The sequence below is a fragment of the Triturus cristatus genome, chromosome 7 (assembly GCF_964204655.1).
Source record: "Triturus cristatus chromosome 7, aTriCri1.1, whole genome shotgun sequence".
Taxonomy (NCBI): domain Eukaryota; kingdom Metazoa; phylum Chordata; class Amphibia; order Caudata; family Salamandridae; genus Triturus; species Triturus cristatus.
This window is the reverse complement of record NC_140590.1, coordinates 1,218,156,937-1,218,179,103: the sequence shown is the minus strand read 5'-3', so window position 1 is coordinate 1,218,179,103 and position 22,167 is coordinate 1,218,156,937. Positions and strand designations below refer to the sequence as shown.

General features: G+C 44.0%; 1 protein-coding gene across 1 annotated transcript in view; it reads left to right on the top strand.

Annotated features, from left to right (window-relative positions):
- The window catches only part of LOC146811653 (uncharacterized), a 45,902-nt gene extending 28,239 nt beyond the window's left edge, over positions 1–17,663 (top strand). The window contains exon 7 of the mRNA XM_085618627.1: positions 17,543–17,663. The gene's annotated coding sequence lies outside the window, so the exon portion shown is untranslated. The remainder of the gene's footprint in view (positions 1–17,542) is intronic.
- Positions 17,664–22,167: the final 4,504 nt, after the last annotated feature.

The following is a 22,167-nucleotide window of genomic DNA, read 5'->3' as shown; positions in this document are numbered from 1 at the left end:
GACAAATGGCACCCCAGTCTACCCTGCTTGCATTTGTAGTTGCTATGCACACAGGAGAAGAATTCAGAAGAAACCCCCTTGAAAGGTGGGCCTCCTCTAAATACATTTGGAGATTTCTCTTGATTTCCAGTTTCACTGGAACTAGAAACTTGTATTAGTTTGACATTGGATCCCAATGCTGTAGCAAGTGGTGAACCAATGGAAACAAATGGAAATGGCTCCAAGGGATGATGGCCAGAGTTAATGCCATTTCTCCTTGACTCTGTAACCAAGTCCTCACAGGGACCATCTCATTTGCCAAGAGAGACCCCAAATGAGACATCAACCAGACTCTATCCTCCTCTGACAGCAGTACTTATTCAAAATCTGTTTGGAAAACAGCACCAATGAACTAGAGTCACTGAGAGGGAGTCAAATGGGACTTTTCCAAGTTGAGAAGAAACCTGTGAACTGCATAAACATGCCAAATATCGTCTTGTGCCTTAAAGGAAGAATAATAAGAAGAAGCAATGAGCCAATTGTCCAAATATGGGTAAGCCTAAATTCCTGCAGAATAAATTATACCCACTGAGGAGCACCCACCTTGCGCAAGACCCTGGAAGCAGAGTACAAACCTAACAGCAGGACCTTGAATTGGTAGTGGACACCATTGACTGAAAATCAGAAGAACTGACAGGAATTTTATGGATGGGAATATGTAGGTAGAGCTCTTGCATGTCTATTGAACACAAAATGTCCCCTGGCTTGATCAACAGCATGATAAACTGAAGAGACCCCATCTTGAATGATTGGCAGAGAATGAACCTGTTTACTCCCTTTAATTCCAGCACTGGAAGGTACACCCCGATGGCTTCCTAATCAAAAACAGGATTGAGTAGTAGCCCCAACCTTCCTCCCCTAGGGGGACTAAAGAAATTGTGACTTTGTCTAGAAGCAACTAAACACCCTCCAGCAGACTGTATCTCTTCAGGGGGTTCGTGGGAGTTAGATGTACCCTGAAAAAAGGAGGAGGAGGGGAAACAAAAGGAATCATGATGTCCAGAGCCCAAGCATCTGACACTGTCATCCACCAAACATGACTGAAGGCCTGGAGCCGACACCTCCAAATGGCAAAGTGGTTGCACCGTTATACCTTCGGAGGGGAGGAGGGGGCGTTTGAGTGTTAAAACTATACTGCTGCTTAAACTGAGATTTATCAAATCCAGGGGTGCCCCACCTGACCGCTGCCTCAAAAGGGCTAGATAGAACCGTTGGAAGCCTCAGACCAAAGGGTCTACAATAACCAAATCCAAGACCCCAAATAAAAGGCTTAAGTGGGTTGATTAGTTTCTTGTTCCCTACTGTCTCATTCAACAGATTCTCAAGTTCCTGCCAAAACACCTTGGAACCAGAGAATGGCAATTTCAAAAGTTTCACCTTCTGACAGGCATCAGTCTTCCATGAACACCTCCAGATATTTCTGCATGCAGAAATAGCTGCCCCAGGTGCTGCTGCAGAAGAATCCAAGGAGAGAAGAGCAATCCACCTCCGCAGACATCTTCACAGTCAACAGATGGAAATCCTGCAACAGTGCGGAACAGCATACAAAGAATAAGCGTTAGCCTTGACCGAAAAATTAGAAGCAGAATACTATCTTTTAAATGCAGTTTCAATCTTTTAGTCCATAGGGCCAGAGGGAAGAGAATCCTGCTACATGTCTGACCCCTGAATAGAAAGACGCACCATAAGGTTGACTACCATAACATTTGAGAGAAATACATCTGAAAACCCCTGCACAGGATTCCCCTTCAGCAGAAAGCAAGGTAAGGATTGATGCTGCAAATCCTTTCACTCATAGGTCTACACTTTTCTAACAGAAGTGTGCAATCTGAGGGATTCAGGTTCAGTGCACTGATAATGTGCTATAAAATCCTCCTCTGATGGTGTCACCACAGGAGCAGAAAATCCCAAATTCTCCAGTATCAGCTCTGTACCCTGCTCAAATCGCCCTCTGATATCTTACTCATCTGTATCTTGCAAGGGCTCAGAATCCAGCGAGGCAACTTAGGGGGGGGCAGGATGAACCTCTCTTGCTCTCATTGCAGCTTCAACTGCTGCAGTAATCATGTTTTGCAATATCTCTATAGAAGACAGGGCAGAGGAGGGCCCAGCCTGTTCTTCCATGCATTCTGTAACATTCGCCTCCACTGTGCCGGTAGGAAAAGCTTTCTTGCCAACACTTCAGTAAGTGTCATTGTTGCCCAGCAACCCGGCCGATTCCCGTCTTAAATCTTGTGAAAATTCATGAGGGGGCCATTTTTAAAGTAGGCACTGCTTCTCACAGCATTCCCACAGTCATGAGACTTTCAGAAATTTGACTTTGTTTAGCCCTAACAAATTGTGCCTTCTGCCAGTGCTGTTGGGGTTTGAGCATTTCTCCCTTAACAGTGACACAAAGAGGACTAGATGTGGTCAGGATGAGCCATCCTGCCAGGATAACTTAGAGTGGAGCTGTGCCCTGCCACACTTCCAATTCAAAGTGCTTACCTCCAGCTTGCACAAAGGACCCTGACACCAGCCTATTGTCATCCCATGCAGTTTGGAGCCGTCCAGGGGAAAGGAATAACTTTCCAGAATCAGATGTGGATGTAGGAGAGGGTGTCCTCCTACATACAATGTCTGGCACCAGTTTTAAATATTTTACCTCCAGAACCACTCTTCAGAACATTCCTTGCCCTGTGGACATCACAGAAGAAGGTCTGCTCTGTTGCCAGAGGTATGCCCTGCTGCTGAGGACTGCCTTGCTGTCTGAGAAGGAAGACTGGTCCTGCTTAGCTTTATCACAAGCTAACATGAGTGGCTCCAAGAGTCAGTTGGCTGACCTTCTGTTTGAGCTACAGGGATATAACAAGCTCCAGAGGCATTCCTGAATCTGCCATGCTACCCGGCTGCTACCTGACCTGCCTGGACATGCAGTTGAACTTGTCTGTGCAAATGTGGTGGTGCTGGCCTCTGCTGGAGCAAGTTCCTGATCCTAGGTGCCTTCCATGTTCCAGAGCCTTGATTGGTATTGGGCCAAGCTCTTCCAAAGACAATCAGGTGAAGTCCTGAAGTTTGGGCTTTTCACGACTGCAAATAGGCCCCTTTGTGCCAAGTCTCTGCTGCCTACGATGACTGCCAGCATGAACGTTCAATAAAGACCTGCTCTTTGCGCTACAGCAACCGCCAGGGACGACCAGCAACACGAGATCTGCACTTCATGCTACAGCAACGACAGCCCGTGGTTAATGACAATGTGAAGTTTCAGCAGTGACAATCTGTTACACCCGACTGGATCTTCGCGCTACGGCAGAAATCATTTGCATGGCTCTCCTTGATCCTCAAGACCTCCACCACCGCAAGCAGAATTCTTCGCATCGGACATTTAGAAGGTAACTCTCTCAGCTAGACTAATCTGGTCCCTATATCTGACCCATGCTCCATAACGGTCGACCCTTAACTTGTGACTTTTCCCCGGTCTAGCGAGACCAGAACACTGCGAGTGGCGCTTTGCTCTTATAGATGCTATTTTTACTTAAAACTTTTATATCTCTGGTTCTAATGTATTTTTTTATCCTGGCATCATTTTATATATCACAATTTACTCTGTGTTTCTAAATCGTTTTTTTTGTGTGCTGTGTGTTCACATTATTACTGTTTGTGTGTTGCATAAATACTATCCATCAATAAATCATCATGGCTTGTATATTGAGGCTTGTCACCCCGGGGGTCTCCAGGCACAGTGGGGTTTGAGCGATCCTTGGTTTACACATTGCCTCTAAGTTAAGCTTGACTACTTTGTGCCAAGCTACCAAAGGGTTAAGCACAGGTTAATTAAGTGACTTTTTGTGGTTCACCCTGACGAGGATTGTGACTGTTGTCTGAGTGCAGCTTCTACCGCCCCTCAACCGATATCCCACTTTCTTACAGGTAGGACTCTATATGGAGTGGTGAGGAGGATGTGTTCACTAGCAGTCCAGGAGGGCAGAAGGAGGAAAGTGAGGATATTAAGACATAGGATGACAGTATTCGACCAAACAGAGGAAGTAAATACGCTTTAGTATAGGTTATGTGTTCACAAACTACTTCAGCTTATAGATGATTCGAGCCCATACTAGGGAAACACACCCAATTCAGCTGTCACAACCCACTCATGTGTCCTCTGTGTGGAGGGCCTAGTACGCAGGGCTCATGTTGCTTTACACCTGCAGCGCTTAATGGCGCATGGTGATAACTTGCCAGAGTTTCCCCAAAACCTTGATACCATTACCCTTTACTCTGAGTAGGGTTATTCCCCAATTCCCCAAGAGTCCATTACCCTTGATCCTGAATTGTGTTAACTCCATGGCTCCTTATGTAGCTCTATGATTCCACACCTGAGTTTCCACAAACACCCTGATTCCATTACGCCTGAACTTTTAAGCATCCACTGAACACGTTAACCAATGACTTGCTTTGCTCCTGCTGTTACTAGGGTCTTGGCGTGTTTTGCCATGTGCACGTTTAGTCAAAATAATACATTTGTTTCCTTTTCCTTCCGTTTGCCTGCCCCTGTTCTTCCTATAAGGTCGTAGCTAGTTTACTAAGATGTGTTTCCTTCAGGAGTCTTGTAGAACGTTCCAGAATGCCACGTGCGCCATGTGCCACTCTTGACCCCGCTGTATCCATTGGTCCCTGAAGATGTTATATAAATGACACCCAGACCCGAGCTCCTTGCTTGGCCTCACTCACTGCGGAACAAGCATTCTTCCTACCCGCTCACTACCTGAAACGACCAGACCTCAGCAGTGCTCTACCCATCTACAATTCCTCACCTCCTCTGCGACATCCCGAGTCAAGACCTTGAAAGCTTCTTCGAACTTAGGACAAGTTAACTAACTAGGCTAAGTACTTGACTTCAGGTTAGTGCACACTATCTTTTAACAGTAGTAAGCAGGCCGAAGAATAGGCATCTTCAAGATAATAGACTTGTTTCCAAGTTTCCTCTCAGTAAATTCCTCCAGTTCATCTTGTTGTTTTATGCCCCGATTCTCCTTGCAACCTTGGCATTGGAACAGAGTATATAAAGAGGACTAGAGAAGAAGCCCTGTTTGTTTATTATGAACGATAGCGCCATTAGAACACTCTTCTGTGTGCCTGATACATGTATGAACCTAGCACCGAGATCTGTGTTTCACGATGTACTTTGAGAGTGCGTAAACTCCAACCTGAGGGCCTTATTTACAAGATTTTGTAACCCCGGCAGCACCTCAAGCCTTCCCGCTGCACTGCCCTATGGCAAACTAAAAGGGCAGGAATGCACCGTATCTATCAGTTACAGCACATTCCTGTCCTTTTCCCCAGCGCTGGCAAACAGTGGGCTGCCATGCACCAACAAAGCACCTTTCTGCCATGGTGCAAGGGTGCTTTTGTTGCAGGTATGATTGTTTTGTGCAGGAAAGAAAGCCTTCCTGCACAAAAATAGTCATAAGAGGCTATTCTCTCATTCTTCGTGTACAGCAGAATGCAGCAGACATAGAAAAAGGAAAAAACAAGGAGAAATAAAGGTATTTCTCCTCATTGCTCCTCCCTTGGGCTTCCCCTGGGGAGGCATACATTTTTGACACAGCCTCAGAGTTACAATTCCTCCTAAATCTGAGGCAGTGTCAAAAAGCCATGGGTGTTACTGGGAACACTCACAGCAACACCATATGCACACTCCTTTGACACAGAAAATTACATTAAAGGGAACAATAGGGGGCGTGGCCAAGATGGCGTAACAGTAGGACGCAGGAACCCGTCCCTCTGACTTCGTCTTCAGGAAGCTTTGTATTTAGCCCCATCCCCGGTCCTCAATCGTGCTATTTGGGACTGGAGACCGCGTGGGGCTCCCGCGGTGACACAGCGGACCATCCCCTGTCCTCAATCGCGCTATTTGGGACTGGAGACCGAGTGGGGCTCCCGCGGTGACACAGCGGTGTCCTTTTGCCACCTCCTGCGACCTTGCTGACCCAGTTTCCGACAGGCTGGGAGCTGGGCCTGGGCCGTGAGTGTGAGGTGCGGTCCCGTGGTTGCAGGCGGACTCCGGCGGGGACCGAGGCGGCACCTCCCCGAAGCGTGACCACAAGAAGCGGCCCCATCAATCAAGTATCCACTGCCCGCGCATATCTACCCTCCGGCGGGACTCTGTGAGGAGGAGGCCGCCCTGGCCAGCGATTGCGCTGCTCTCTGTCATTTGACCACCTCTCCTGGCATGTTGGGATGCCTAGAGGAGGCGGCGCTGTGCTGCCATTGATTCGCTTGCGACCTATGGCCCTCGAGCTATGCGGGGAGGTGGTGAGTAAGGGCCGCCGGGCACACTGGAATCTGTGGCCTAGCTCCTGCGGCACTGCGGCTCAACAGCCAGGGGAGCCACTACCTTCTGTGCCCAGAGGTGGGCCTTGAAAGAATTGCCGCAGCCATCTGAACCCCAGTGAGTGAGGGACTACATGCCTGCAGCCTGAGGCTGGGCTTCTTTCCTACTGTTGTGGCCGGGACAGCCCTGCCTTGACGGATTGTGGTAGCGCAGTCCACCGCCTGGTTCCCCTCAATCTGTGCCCCTTGCTGGGAGGCAGTTGGTGCCTTCGGGTCAGTGCACCACACATGCAGCTGGCTGGTCAGCGCTTTGGATGGGTCCCACACCCTTCAATTGAAGCGAACTGAGCTAGGCCTCTCCCGGCTGCGGTCTATCGCAAAAACACCATAAACCTCGAGGGGCGAGAGGGCGCAACGGAGCACGCAAGCTCCTTCAGAGCAATATATTAGAACCTGCTGAGCACCAGCATGCAGCACGAGTTCGCAGCCCGTGGCCTGCACAGTGGGGCTACCGACTACTACTCCACGTAGGTGCTCTTAGACTACATCGCTGCTAACCTCACACGAGGGGACCCACAGGCACAACACAGCACCATGTCTTCGGCCCGGGCGAGGAAGGAGAAGTCCCTCAAAGACTTGCTCCTTAAGCAGTCAGACGGCCCTGATACAGCAAGCACCACGCCGGGGGACCAGGTCCAGCGTAACATAGACGAGGTGGGCGAGTGGGTGGCCACCCTTGAGGAGCACAAACTGAGCCGGGAAGATGACCTACATCAGCCGCAGCAAGAGGTGCTCCGGCTACAGGACCAAAACTTGGACTTACAGGCCCACACAGAGGATCTCGAGAACCGCTTTCGGAGGAATAACATACGGATCCGAGCGGTGCCCTGGCATGCAGAGGGAGACGACCTCAGATCCTACGTCTTGGCTCTCTTTCAGCAAGTGCTGGGGGAAGACGGCACTCGAGACGTTCAAATGTACCAGGTCCATCGTGTGGGCCTGCCCAGAGGTGATAAGCCCCCGCTGCCAGACATTCTTGGCTGCGTACAGGATTTCTAGCTCAAGGAGCACATTCTACGCAAAGCCCGAGCGGCTCACCCAATCCAGTTCCGGGGCCACACCCTGGCACTTTTCCAAGAACTTGCAGCGTCCGCATTGACTAAAAGGCGAGAATTCAAAGTGGTTACTTCCCATCTCCGCGACAACAGAATCCCGTACTCATGGGGCCACCCTTTCCACATTGCTTTTACGCATCAGGGAAAGCTCTGACAGATTCGTTCTCTTGCCGAGGCTCCCGCCTTACTGAGATTGGAAAGGGCTACGACTGTGGAGCAGAAGGAGGGCCCTAGAGATCGGGCCGCCCAGAGATTCTCACGTTGCCAAACAGTCAGTAAATCATCATCCAACTTAAAGCCAGATCCAGAAACGATGGCAAAGGAACGTGAAGCTGTCCTTTTCTCCCTCTCTCAGCCTCAAGAGCGTCTGAACACTCCCTGAGTTCATCATGCAGTTCTTCGAGGATGGGTGTCATAGAGCGAGGCCGGGGGAACACTTGTGACTGCTCCTTCTCCCAGGCAAACTGAATGGTCCCCCACAGCCCTTGGACCACCAGGTACTCTGTCCCACGACTTGCCGCCAGCGTCAAGAACCCTTAGGGTTTTTCTCTATTGACGAACTTGTGTACACTGTTGCCGTTTGGGGTTGAACCTGCCGTTGGTTCACAGATATCTTCAGGCCCCCGACCTTCGGTATGTACTGGAATGGAATCGCCCCCTATCTGATAAGCACTGGACCTTCATGGACCAGGCGGTAGCTGGAGCGAATGTTTGGTGAGAGATCTGGTTTCCTCATCATTCATCATCGTGGGGTCTCTACTCCTCCCCGGTCACTGCAGCAATAATGAAGGTGTGGGACATAGTGGTGCTCACGAGAGGCCTTACAACCTTTCCCTCTCCGATAACACCGATGGTTGATAACCCTGATTTCCCCCTGGGATGTAGGTCTGAGGGTGCTCAGCTTTGGAGGGAAGCAGGCTGTAAGTGCTTGGGCCACCTATTCGACCTCGACGGCATCATTACCTTCACGCTGGTGCGTCTGGACCTCAACCTTCCCCGTACCGATGAGTTCTATTACCTACAACTACGGCACTGGGCTACCTCTGCGGCGTACTTCCCACATGTCTCTCGCAAACGTACTTCTTTCGAGTGGATAGCGAGCAAAAAAGATGACAAGCATCTTATAGCGGAACTCTATGTCCTTCTTGCGCCAAGCCAGAAAGGGAATCGCTCAAAAGGCCAACTTCCCTGGGAGGCGATATTGGGGCGGGCTCTTACGGACAATGAGTGGGACAACATCCATTATAGGAGCCCATCATATGGCCTATAATGCTGCTGGAGCCGAGTCTGCTCGTATCCATCAATGGGACAAGACCTATACTGAGGAATGCTGGCGGGCCTGTGGCATTACGGGCTCCCTTGCACATCTTCTCTTGCATTGTCCGAGACTGGAGAGATTCTGGGAGCAGGTGCGCAGTGATACTGACATGGCATTCGAGACTGAGATTCCTCGCTTCCCGGCCTACACTCTCCTAGGACTTTCGAACCCAATAACTTTCCCGTTGCAGTCGTTGCGAGGTAGGCAGATGGCATTAGCGCTACTCGCAGCACGTCAAGCGCTTCTGGTACACTGGGGCACTGCTACTGTCCCGGAACACACGGCATGGCTCCATAGAATTTGGATGACCCTAGGTATGGAACGCCTTTCTCTAATACTAGACCAGAAAGGTGAGAAATATGCAGAACTATGGGATCCTTTCATTGCGTTATTATCAAAAGACCTCCAAGAAGCCACTTGACCCAAACTCTTGCAAATCCTCCGGCTGATCCCTCATGCTCAGGAATAGGGTGTTCCCCATCTGAGTTAACGGGAGGTTTTGGATCATGCCTGGCGGGCGGGGTCAGGTCACTTTCTGGCACCTGAACGAACATGGTACGGGCCCCCCTTTTTCTTCTTCTTTATTTTTCTGTTAGGTGGGTGGGGGGGAGGTTTGGTTTTTCTGTCCTTGCATAGGTACCTGTTTTCGGACCGGCACTGTCCTTTCGATGATTTTGTGTTTGTTTTTATTTATCAGGCATGTTTGTTAGCACTGCCAGCCTCCGGGTTGAAAGCAATGAAGCTGTGTGCGTATATATATATATTCAATTGTAAGACCGAATTCGCGGTATATGTCCTGACATGCACCTGCGGATTAAATTACGTTGGAAGTACCAAGTTGCAGGTGCATGTCAGGATACTGCAGCACCTTCGCGCCATTTTACATAGTGATCCGACTTACCCCGTGGCACGTCATTTTAAAAGCACTCACAGTAATGACGTCTCTTGCCTCAAATACTTTGTGGTAGATTCAGTGCCGAAATCACGCAGAGGGGGTAATCGTGAGTTACAGCTCAGACAACTCGAAACTAAAATAATTCTAGAGTTCGACTGCAAGTGGCCCAATGGGTTAAACAATACAGAGGACATGCACAATTTCATATAAGTTCATCCAATGTTCTTAGTCTTGCATGCCACACAGGATCATTATCAGTAATATCGTTATCCCTCGGCCCACGTCTTAACCATAACATAATACACAGGCTCCCATTGAAGTCAACGGGAGTCCAACCAAATGGTGTTCGGAAACATCTTAATTGGTTGGACTCTCCAAACCCGAGTCGGTCGGAACCGATTCTAACAAAGAGTTGGTCGGAATGCTTTCCGAACGACATAGTAATGAGGCTTTAAATCGTTAAATCGAACTGTTGTAAAAATCCAAAGACTTTTACAAAAGCCTGCACAAAATCTAAAATATAAAATTAGTTTGACCTTCTTTTTATTGTCCATTCGCTGCCACTTGGTCAGTAAAAAGAGGGTGTACAGGTAGAGATGTTTTCTTTCTCTCTATCCTGCATTGCATGGCTTGTGACTCCGGCGGTTGGAGGGTTACCTGTGGGTGGATTACGCTGCACTTCCGACAGCAGAACCAGCCTCGGCACTGCCGTCGGGATTATAATGTCACTTTCCACCTGCCCTTTCATGGTGGTCCACTCGCCATGAAATGGCAGGCGGAAAGTGACTTTGGGGCCTAGCAGGGCCCCGTTCCCCCTTGGCTCCCTGCAATGGTGCCTGCCATACGGTGCAGGGATGTTGAAAAACATCCATTTTGCAATTGTAGCTGGTGCTGCAGGTCTTTTCCGCCCACTGCACAAGGTGCAATTGTAAAATGGATGTTTCAGATCACCTATAGGGCTGTCGCATCCAAATTCTGCAGGAAAAACCGCCAATCTTTAGTCGGGCATCAGACCAACATCATAAAAATGCCCATAGATACCTAGAATAGTGATTGTTAAATATATATACATTTAAATAATAAACATTAATTAAATTAAATATTAATAATATAATCAAAATAAAATATATTTCATCATTTTTTTGAAAAAATATAAAAGTTATTATTATTTAAAACAAATAAAACAAACATATACATTAATATACATATTTATATTTACATATATTTAATTAAAAAATATTACTAAATTCATATTTGTAATTTTTAGTATTTTTTATACTTTTTTTATCTAATAATATAAAAAATAAATATTTATACATATATCCAATAACATTTAATATTTAAAAAACAAACCACTTTAATCACAAATAAAAAAACTCAAACAAAATGCAAATTTAGAATTGACTAAAAATAAATAAATAAAATTACAAATTCATAAATATTAATATTCTAATTTAAATAAACAAAAACATATTAATATAAATGTAAACAATATAAAGTAAACTATCTTTTTTTAATTAATACATGTACGATTCCCATTACAACTTATGATAGTAGTGTCGAACTCAGGAGGCGTAAAATTTGCAAGTCCCACTACAGTCAATGCATCAGTAGGAAAAGGGATGGTTGTCGGAGGGGTAAAAATTGCTATTCCCACTCCACTGAGTATTACTGTAGGGAAACTGTTGCATTGCACAGTGGTAAAATGTACTATTCCCACTCCAATGAGTGCCACAGTAGGGAAATTGTTGGATTGAAGAGGGGTAAAATATACTATTCCCAGTCCAATAATTGCAACAGTAGGTAAAGTGTTGAATTGCAGAGGGGTAAAATCTACTATTCCCACTCCAGTCAGTTCAACACTACGGAAAAGTGTTGGCTTTCAGAGGGCTAAAATTTACTATTCCCACTTCAGTCAGTACAACAGTATGGAAAGTGTTGGATTGCGAGGGGTAAAATGTACTATTCCATCTCCAGTCAATGCAAAAGTAGGGAAAGTTTTGGATTTTGGAGGGGTAAAGTTTACTATTCCCACTTGAGTCAGTGCAACAGTAGGGAAAGTGTAGGATTGCGAAGGGATACAATTTACTATACCCACTCCAGCCAGTAGAACAGTAGGGAAAGTGTAGGATTTAGGGGGGGGGGGCGGGTAAAAGTTACTATTCCTACTCCACTCAGTGCAACAGTAGAGAAAGTGTTGGATTGTGGAGGGGTAACATTTACTATTCCCACTCCAGTCTGTGTAACAGTAGGGAAAGTGTTAGATTGCGGAGGGCTAAAATTCACACTGCGACTGCACTTTCTGCGGCATTAGAAACAGACCATTTCACGGCAAGGAAAATAAATAATTTAAAAACTATGGTAAATAGCAAAAAATAAAAATATTTCTATGTAAAAAAATCAATATTTTTTACAATTAACAAATTACATCTTTATTACAATGTTTAATACATACTACAAACTAATGCAAATATTATTGTTTTCAAAATACCAAAATCTATTGTCAAAATATTACCAACCAATAAATATAATATTGTTTACAAAAAAACAAATAACACAATTAAAACATAGAACAATAAATTACAATCATTTTTTTACTTTTGTTATAACTTACATAACTTTCTACCCTATATCTCTACACTACACCACACATCTAAAATGTATATTTAAATGTATACTATTTACACATTTAACAATTAAATATCTATTAAATATTAATACTAATTAACGACTAATAAATTAATTACAATAAATTACCTTTCCACCCTTTATCTGTACAAAACAAACAACCCACTCCTAGTATATAAATTTAAAAAAACATTTATTAAAGAATTTGCATGATTAATAATAACTTAAACAATCAATATTACTAATTAACTAATAATAACTTAATTATATTGAATTAACATTCCACCCTTTGCCTCTACAAATACAACTCACACATATAACCTAAACAATGTTTAAATTAAATGTGTACATAATTAATTATCATTCAAACAATTATTAAAAAAATCAAATATTTATTCATTATTATAATTTCCCTCACATCCTTTACCCATACAAAAAACACAAAACAGCCCCCAAAATATATATTACACAATCCATATATTTAATTGTAAATTAAATGATTATTTAAAATAATGAAAAAATAACTTCTTATAATTAATTTACTTCCCAACCTATACCCATACAAAACCCTCAACCTGCATATCACATTTTACATTAAAAAAATTAGAAAATCAACATAAATAATTATCAATGAAATATAATGAAAAAACTTAATTGTAATAAATTATAATTAATTAACTTCCCATCCTATACCCCTACAAAACATAGAACCCACCCCTGAAACTTAAAATAGAACTAATTTGATTATTTAGATAAATAATTATCATTTAAATATTTAATAATAATCAAAAATGAATTATAATAAATTTACTTCCCACCATAAAGACCTACAAAATCCACAACTCACATCTAAATCTTAACTAAAAATATATTAATTACAAATTGACATAAATATTTTTGAGTTAAATAATTAATAATATTTAAAATTGTTATAATTTTACTTCCCCCATTCCTCTATAAACCCCACAACCTGCTGCAGTACTCAAAAATAACAAAAAACTATTGAATTAAATTAAAAAACTACCATTAATTTACAAACCATATTAAAAAACAAACAATATTTAAACTAACCTGTTTAAACACATACAATTAACATATATATTAAAATACACACAAATAATTAGAAATCTATAGTATTAACAACAATATTTTTAACATCGATATTATTTGCCTTAAAATCAATATTCTTGTCCATGATACTTCTGTGTCACGATATTGCTGACTCAATATTTAGTTTGAACAGCGATTCAGTCATGCACTCATTCTCCTGTTTCATTCCCCTGTCATTTGAAGATTTCAAATTGAAATCTGTACTTTCTCTGGCACCAGACCATACATCACTCTTCCCAGCTCACACTCGCTTTTCACTGCTGGTTTTCTTGTTCCGTATCTGGGCCACAGTATTTTAGTGAAAGTCACATTTTGTGTCTGCTACAAAAATTGTGCGAGTTTTGCTTTATTTTCGCTGTTGGCTGATGTCTTTTTTTTTTGAGGCAGCAACATTTACAACATTTGGCAAACCATACCACGATCTCGTGGGCACTGGTAATGGTACTTTGGTTAACATCTGACTGACGCATTACGTCCAGTACTTGCCCTGTCTACATGATGACCGGTATCAATATATTTGTTATTTGACTAGCAGTAACCTTTGCATGTGTTTGTATGGCCCTTGAAGGTATTGATGAAGATCACTACAGAGATTTTATTGGTAGCAAAGCAGCCTTTTCGGTGTGGCAGTAGTTTCAGAAGTACTTTCTACAGGTAATTAATTAATTTGGTGTGTTTACAAAAATCACACAATCAAATATATAAAAGGTAACATTTCAATTGTAAAGCCTGTATTAATGATAGCCATTCATTTTAAATTCATGTAATTTTTTAAGTTTTGTGCAAAACACATGCTTCCTTCTAAATAAACTACAGTGCTCACAATGCCTTGTGTTAGATGTGTGTAACATTCAACGTGGATTGTGTAAGTCTTTAAAGCGTAACTAATTATACATTTATCCCTACTTTATAATGCTTAGGGCCCGATTTGGATCTCGTTTGGAAAGCATACCGAAGACTCGGTTCCGGAATGCTTTCCGTATGACTCAGATCGGGGGGGGGGGGATGGTTTGACCGGAAACCAATCCATGGAGCTGTATACATCGGCTCCAGAAAGGCTTGCCATGTCCGAATGCCTTTCCGAACCGATTCGGTCAGCGCTAAGGGTTTCCAGGCATCATACTTGGTCATTTGGAACTGGGAACGATTTGGTCAGAAACAAGGGCTCCGGATCGGTTTAGACAAAGCCAAATCTGATTCGGAGCCTTTCCAACCGAGATCGGAATCAACCCCTTATTGTTTAAATACAATACTTTTTAATAAAATTCCTTATTCTCTTGGTAACTGATGTATCTATTGTGGGGACTCCAATCACTGTATTTGGGAGGCAAATTGACACTATCAATAGATACATGAGTGATCGAGGTCTCTGTTCTGCATTTCGCTCCTGTTGTACATGCATAGTTCTACAGGTTATAATTCTTTCCCCAGCACAAGACCTTAAGTGATATCAGTGTTTGAACGATTCTACCATACTCCTGTTAGCATCCCCTACTGCATTAATGCATCCATGACTTTGCCTTCACGTCTATTTTTCATTACCTAGGAGATGATTAGTGAGAACTTGCCAAAACGTTTCTCATTTTCAGGCACTCACACTTTCACCAGAATCTCCTGATCAGGTTACTGATTTTTCACTTTCTATTTCTTCCTACTTCCTCCTGTAGTACCTGGCTTGACCTTTTGATGATTTCTAAAGGTACAATCTAGTGATTGTGTGATGTGGTCTTCTCCCATGCTTTGTAGAAATGCTTCTGGCTGACTTCCTAGGTCTGTGCCATTCTCAATTTGCAGTCAAGGATTTCCAATATGCATTGCATATCAAATCGCAAATTGAAAATACCAGATGGTTAATGCCCAGTCAGGATGGCAAGGCTCCTGTGTTTTCTCACATGATGATGATAGTGGTGTTAGTCCTGCCTGCAATTTATCCACTTGCTGTACTAGTCTAGCTAGCCTAAATTTGGTGGGCAATGCCTCTTGGTTTGCTACAGTGAACTCAGTTTACAAAGCCATGCACTCGGACCTTGCTGATCTGACTTACTGTGTAATAGAAGGTCAGAGATTCTATTTGTGGCTCTGGTGTTAGGGTAGGCACTCAGTAAATCATTAACGTCTGTCCAGCAGTCGACATGGTCTTAAAAGATGTACATGAGAGAAAGCAAGATTGGTCCTGTACTATTGCTCAAGTGAATCGAGAATGCAAGGTTCCCTGTCTGATACAACTCTCTTAGCTGTTGTACCGAGAAGCTTCCATACTTAATACACTAAAGAGTCCAAGTCTGGATTAAGAATATTACATGTCCATCATGTTTTGACGCATTCACAGTTTGCCTATGTTCCTGTATCCTATGTTTCTCCTCATCTGTGGTGACACTGTGTACTTGCCCTAGCTACTAAAAATGTAAACACACTTGATTAACATGAAGTTTAGAACAACATGAGTGTCTCTTTTTTTCTTCTACCTTTGACAGCTAGCTAGTCTCTTCCTTTGTAGGTCTTGCTGATGCTGTCCGATGTTGCCTTAAATAGAACAACATTTAAATTGAAAATGGAAAACCCTTTATTTCTTTAAATCACCCCCAAACAGCATGGAACACTCCTCCCACTCCATTTGTCACTTGGCAGCCATTTCACTCCTCTGCTTCTCCTTACAGCTAGGTAGCCATTTTACTAAAGGGGTGTTGGGACAGGGGAACACCACTACAACTCCCACCAGGCCTTCTTGACTCACCCTCAAACAGCATGCAACACTCCTCCCACCCCAGAGCCATGTGGCAGCCATTTCACTCCTCTCCGCCGGAGAGCGTCCATGGACTCACAGAAGGACCAGAGTCTGGAAAGTGGCTATTCCACATTCTACTGAAGTTTGCCATTACACCTCTATAGACATCACTGTAAAGGACCCAGTTAACTAAATTACTGTTAGATTTATAAACGCAACTACAGTCAATGAGCATGTGATATGTATGTCATGTAGATAAACCACCTACCTGCAATGAAAATAAAAAGTCTGAACAACATTACCATGCACACACTTTTTCCAAACTCACAGCAAGGCTTTGTGCTCTAAAGAACAGTCCCCAGTTTCAGCCATTTTACCAGCACCTTTCCACTCACTCTCTGGAAAGCAGTGTCCCATGTAGGCTGGTTGGGATGAGTGGGAATGTGCATGTGAGCCCAGGCCTGAAGGGAGTTTAAGTCACAAGCAAAGACTCCACCTCTCAATCAGCACAACAAGCCCACCTGGAACTTTGCATTCTTGACAGCGAGTAGAAATGTACTAGGAAGATGGTTGACACTGCTGCATGGTGTTGAACTCCCACCAAGACGTCTTTCCTCACCCCTGAAAAGTATGGAACACTCCTCTTGCCACAGAGCCATTTGTGAGACAATTCATTCCTCAGCTGCAGCTTACAGGTAGGAAGCCATCTCACTAGGGGGGTGTTGAGACAGGAGCACACCCATACAATTTCCACCAGGCCTTCTTGCCACATCCCCTCAACAGCATGATACACTGCTCTCACCTCATTGTTCACTTGGCAGGCATGTCTACACTGCTCCATATGTCACATCAACAGCACAAATTGCAATGCTCAAGTACATGTCTGACTATTAACACTTCCAATCACAAAGGCTCCAGGAAACACATGTGGAGGCATATCACAATCTGTGCACAATGATATGTGTAAATACAAAAGATGGAAATCATGAGAGTGACATGGCACCAATACATACATGGACACTCATTCAAATAACACAGCACATATGATGGGCACTACAAAATGGACAGCACAAATTGGAACATGTTTTCATGTTGTAAACATGGTATTGCTAAATGATTAATACACATGCCAAAACTACAGTGGTTGAGCATCCAGTTGGTAGATGATGACATGTCTACTGAAACAGGCAATATTAAGATGTACAACAATCACTATGCCCATGACAGTTCACAAACAAGTAATGTATGTACCTCTATTTCATATCATACAGGTAAAGCACATGGATAATGTCAGTCATTTCCAAAACCAAGCATTTTGTTTCCTTCAAACCATTACTTACTGAGTCACATATTTTATGGAATGCACACAACATCCTGACAATGTAACCATTCTCCAACAGGCGGATCTCAATCAACATCAGCCGAGACTCTGACCAACGAGCAAGGCCAGTCCACACCACTGGACTGTGAACTCTTGGATGTCAAATTCCCCAACATTTGGACATGGAGCACCAACCTGGCCCTTCTGGCCTGCCAGGGCAGACACAATTAGTGTCTCTCACTAGCCCCAGCACCACCTCACCACAGAAGCCGCAACAATGCTGACTACTGCCCCAACTACCTGTTTACCAACCACCACCACCACCCCTGCCTGCACCACAGTACCTGTCCCAGAGGTGAGCAACAACACCACACTCAGCGAGGATGCTGAAGTCAGTGTGTGGGTGCAGGCCCAGCCAAGGGCACATGTTCAGGGGCGGGCTGGTGGAAGGGCCACTGGGGGCCAATCACGTGAGGCCACTGTCGGCACTGAAGCCCTGGCTGCCATTTCCAGAGTCCTTGGTTCTTATGAAGGCAGCCAGGGACAGATGAGCCAGGTCCTGGCTGTTGCAGCGGTCCGTGGACAACAGATTTGGTCAACTCATTGATATCATGGGCCACCTCGTTGGGGTTCTGAGGGACATCAGAGCAGCTCAAGTCACACTTCCCTCCCCACATCATCATCTAGTGGCCAGCCTGCAGCTACTCCATCAACCACTGATGTGACGGTTGCCACAAGGAGGAAGGAGCAGACACATGCTGTGTCCTCAGACACCTCAGAGCCTGCATCAGAGGAACCCCCCAAACCTAAGCAGGGACGTCCAAGAAACCCGACAGGAGATTCAAGTGGCAATGCACCACCCAAAGCCAGGGAGCCGAGCCACCCATAAAGGCCAGTTGTGTGCAGAACATTGAATTTGTGGACTATCCTGTCCCACATTTCCATTCTGATGGCAGGAGTCTGTTGGACTGTGGACTTTACAAATGTGGTTTCGACTCCAATGTGTACATTTACCATCACTGACAACTGAAACACTCTGTGTGCCCCTTCCCACTGTTTTCCTTTTTTTTAACAACTCACCAAATGCACCTAAATAAACAATCACATATCACACATCCATTTGTCTAAGTTGTATGTTTTTCAGACTAAGTACCATGTGAACTTGACTGTGACTGTACCAACAGATGACATCATGTGCAAAACAATTTAGGCGGTCACTGGGTGCAACGCTGCTAATACTAATATTGCAGATGAGTATACCAAACATGTAAACATGAACAGATCTTGAAGTATAAAAAACACACATCTATATTACAGTGTCACCCACATAGTTGCTTGGGAGGAGAAGCACATCGCACATCCACACAGTGACAACACACATGTGTCACCAGTGTAACATGCTGTACCACATTTCACACATAGCAACATCTCAGGTACAAGTATGTTTAGGAAACACCATGCACTGTCCAATGCCGGAGTAATCACACCCATGTTTCATCAGTGCGGCCACAGACATGTCAAGTATGCCACAAGAGACTTCACACAGCCAACCAGTCACAGCATCAGGGGGTCTAAACTGTTACTCAGCACTGGTTCACTCCAAACAGGTGTGGCTGCATCTCCTGGATATCTTTGGGCCATGTGTACATGTTGCAACATGTTTTCTGTCACATACAATAATGACACACATGGACACCTACATCCAGTTAGCACACAGAAAGGTATCAACCTAGATGCCATTGACAAACATGTATTGGCCCACAGACACATTGTGGTGAGGAGCACAATGTAAAACATTGGAAATGCAACAACCCACAACACATGAGAAATAGCAAGTTGTTCCTGAAACATCCATCTCATTGCAGTGCAATTTGCCTGCAAAGCTGAGTTGTTCTCACAAAGTATTGGTCAGCATTCCCAGGGACACCTCACGTCTATTTTGCATGGCAGAACAGCAACATTCTGCAGATGATGTCAATACACTGACATGTCAGTTTTGTAAATGACAGGACACAACAATGAGAATTAATTGAGCAGTTCTATGATGTCATAACAACAACACTCCACTACTGCAGTATACAGTACAAGGATCAGATCAAATAACACATACCTACACCTTTAACGGGATGTATGACATTCCATCGCATACTATTACAATGCATACCTTTACAAAGCGGTCAATACAACGCAGCTTCCATTACAACGCATGCCATTATAATGCAAGCCATTAAAACGCATGTTCCGTTACAACAGAAATCCCTATTCTAACACCGCTTGGTGCGTACTTCAGGGCAGGTGCTTGTCAGTAAGGGGTATGCGTTGTAATGACATGCGTTGTAATAGCATGCTTTGTCTTAGATATTGTATTGTATTGTCTGCGTTGTAAAGGCATTGCATTGTAATGCCTGTGTTGCAATGGATGATTCCCCCTTTAACGTATACATCAGTTAAGAGTTCATCCAAAGACAGCTAGGCACAAAGTACCCCACAGTTGTGCACAACAGTCAGAATCCCACCACATCCTCACTGCTTTACCATGACAGCAAATGCGACTGTCAAAGTCATGCCATCTTAATGCATACTTACACTCAAGGGAAATAGTTGTTGTTGAGCTGTCGACACTAGTCCAGACCTTCCTCCTCACCACTATCATCTTCACTGTCCATGTCAGGATTCTCACATTAGGGCTCCTGATGGTCACCATCCTCCATAATCAGAGGGATCTCCTTGAGCAATGCAAGGTTGCGGAGCATGCAGCAGGCGACTGTGATCTGACACACCTTCTCGGGTGAGTAGAGGAGGGCTCCACTGGTCTTATTCAAACAGCAGAACCTAGCCTTCAGGAGCCTGAAAGCCTGCTCCATTACCAGACATGTCCTCCCATGGGCATGATTGAAGCTGACTTCCCTGGTGTTGTTGGATTTCTCAGTGGGGTCAGCAACCAAGGCCAGTTAGGATACGCTGAGTCACCTAGTTGTGAGTGAGAGTTGTGAGAATATATGCACATATCACGTTTTGTCCATCATGCCTGTGTGAGTAGTCTGCATCACACACCTTGCTGCATTCACAACAAGTAACACAATTCCACTGGTATTGTGAGGCCATGCACACATGGATACCATTGACTTCTGAGGAAGGATATAGCAATGTTGTAAATCATCTGTGTACAGCTATTTCTTGTGTTGGATAAAGAGACATCAATGTCACACTCTAAAGTCCCTTGATGTCTGATTTTTTGTGGAGCACAATGCTGCAATTCATTTCTCAAGAACTGCAAATGTCAGATGATGTCACCCACACAGTAAATGTCAACCACAGTGGTCACTGCCATTGGAGCCATTTGTAAAATGCCCACGATGCAGTGGAGAGATTCGGACCCCCATGGTGTGACATCGCCTATGTCAATAACATGGAAGCCAAAGGGACAGGTCATGGCGGCCGGCATTCAAGGATTTGAACATCGCGGTGGGCGTGCTCAGCCATTGCGTTCACTGCCATTGGAGCTGCTGGAGCAGAGTTTTCTGTTAGAAAATTCTGGGGCTTTTGAAGCTCTGGCATGTCCATGCGTTTTATTAATTATTAATAATTAACCATTAATTATTTGTCTTGTGTAAGTGTGTTTTATTAACCAACCTGTTTGTTTTAACACAGAAGGGGATTACACATGGGTTAGCGTGTATGTGCTTTATTTGTCTTACAATAATGTGCAAGTTTTACATGTTTAAACGTTGCTGTGTGCTATTTATTTTTAAGCACAAAATGCTGTCTGAATTAATGCTCTGTATGTCGCAAAGCTAGATAAATGCATACACATAAGGGTATTAGTGGGGTTAACACTGTTTAATCATTATGATGTAGTAATCTTTATTTTGTCTCTTTAATTAAAGATGGTCTATTGTGGCCTATGGAGGCCTTTCGAGAATAATTTGAAGCCTGGCTGAGATGTATTTCAGGCGTAGAAATTTTGGTGTATCAAGAGAGACCCCTGCTGGTGTTCAGCTAACAGAGAAATTGTCGGCAGTCCTTATAAGGATATTTCCGGGAAGACATCAGCAAGCTTGGAGGATCTCCAAAAGAAATGCTTGTCCTTGAAAGACAATAGGTCTCAGAGAACTCTGTGCGAAAACCGGCTTGTCGAAGAAAACAAATATGAAATGTTGCAGAAATATAGTTAAGACTTTTCTTGAGCGGAGTTTCTCAGGATGTAGTCAAGATACATCCCATCCTTCTTGTTTTACTTGGTGATACAAACTTTATATGTGGGTTTTCATTGTATTTCATGGTATAAAAATGTTAGCTTAGGGAGGGCTCTCCCCACTCTTTCTTTCGTCGCCTTGCTGCGTGAACTTGCGTTGCAGATGACCAATGCTGAGGACTCTATCCTGAAAAGACTTTTCAAGAGACTGGTCCTGACCCGTTCTGACACTAGTTAGAATAGGTAACTATGAGAAATGATTTATTCTGATTTCATTCTGACTATTTTAGATAAAGCAATATAATTTTGAACATGGTGTTGGTTGTTTCTTTCCTTGTCATTTATTGAATTATTATTGATTATTGTTTATAGATTGTTTATATTGTGTTAGACAGCCACTAAAACTGGTCCTATCGCCTAGATGCAGGTGCAGGGTGTTTAGGTGTTTTCTTTCCACAGGTTTGCCGCTGGTGGAGTATCGGAGCATGTGTAAGTGAAATGGGCCCTAG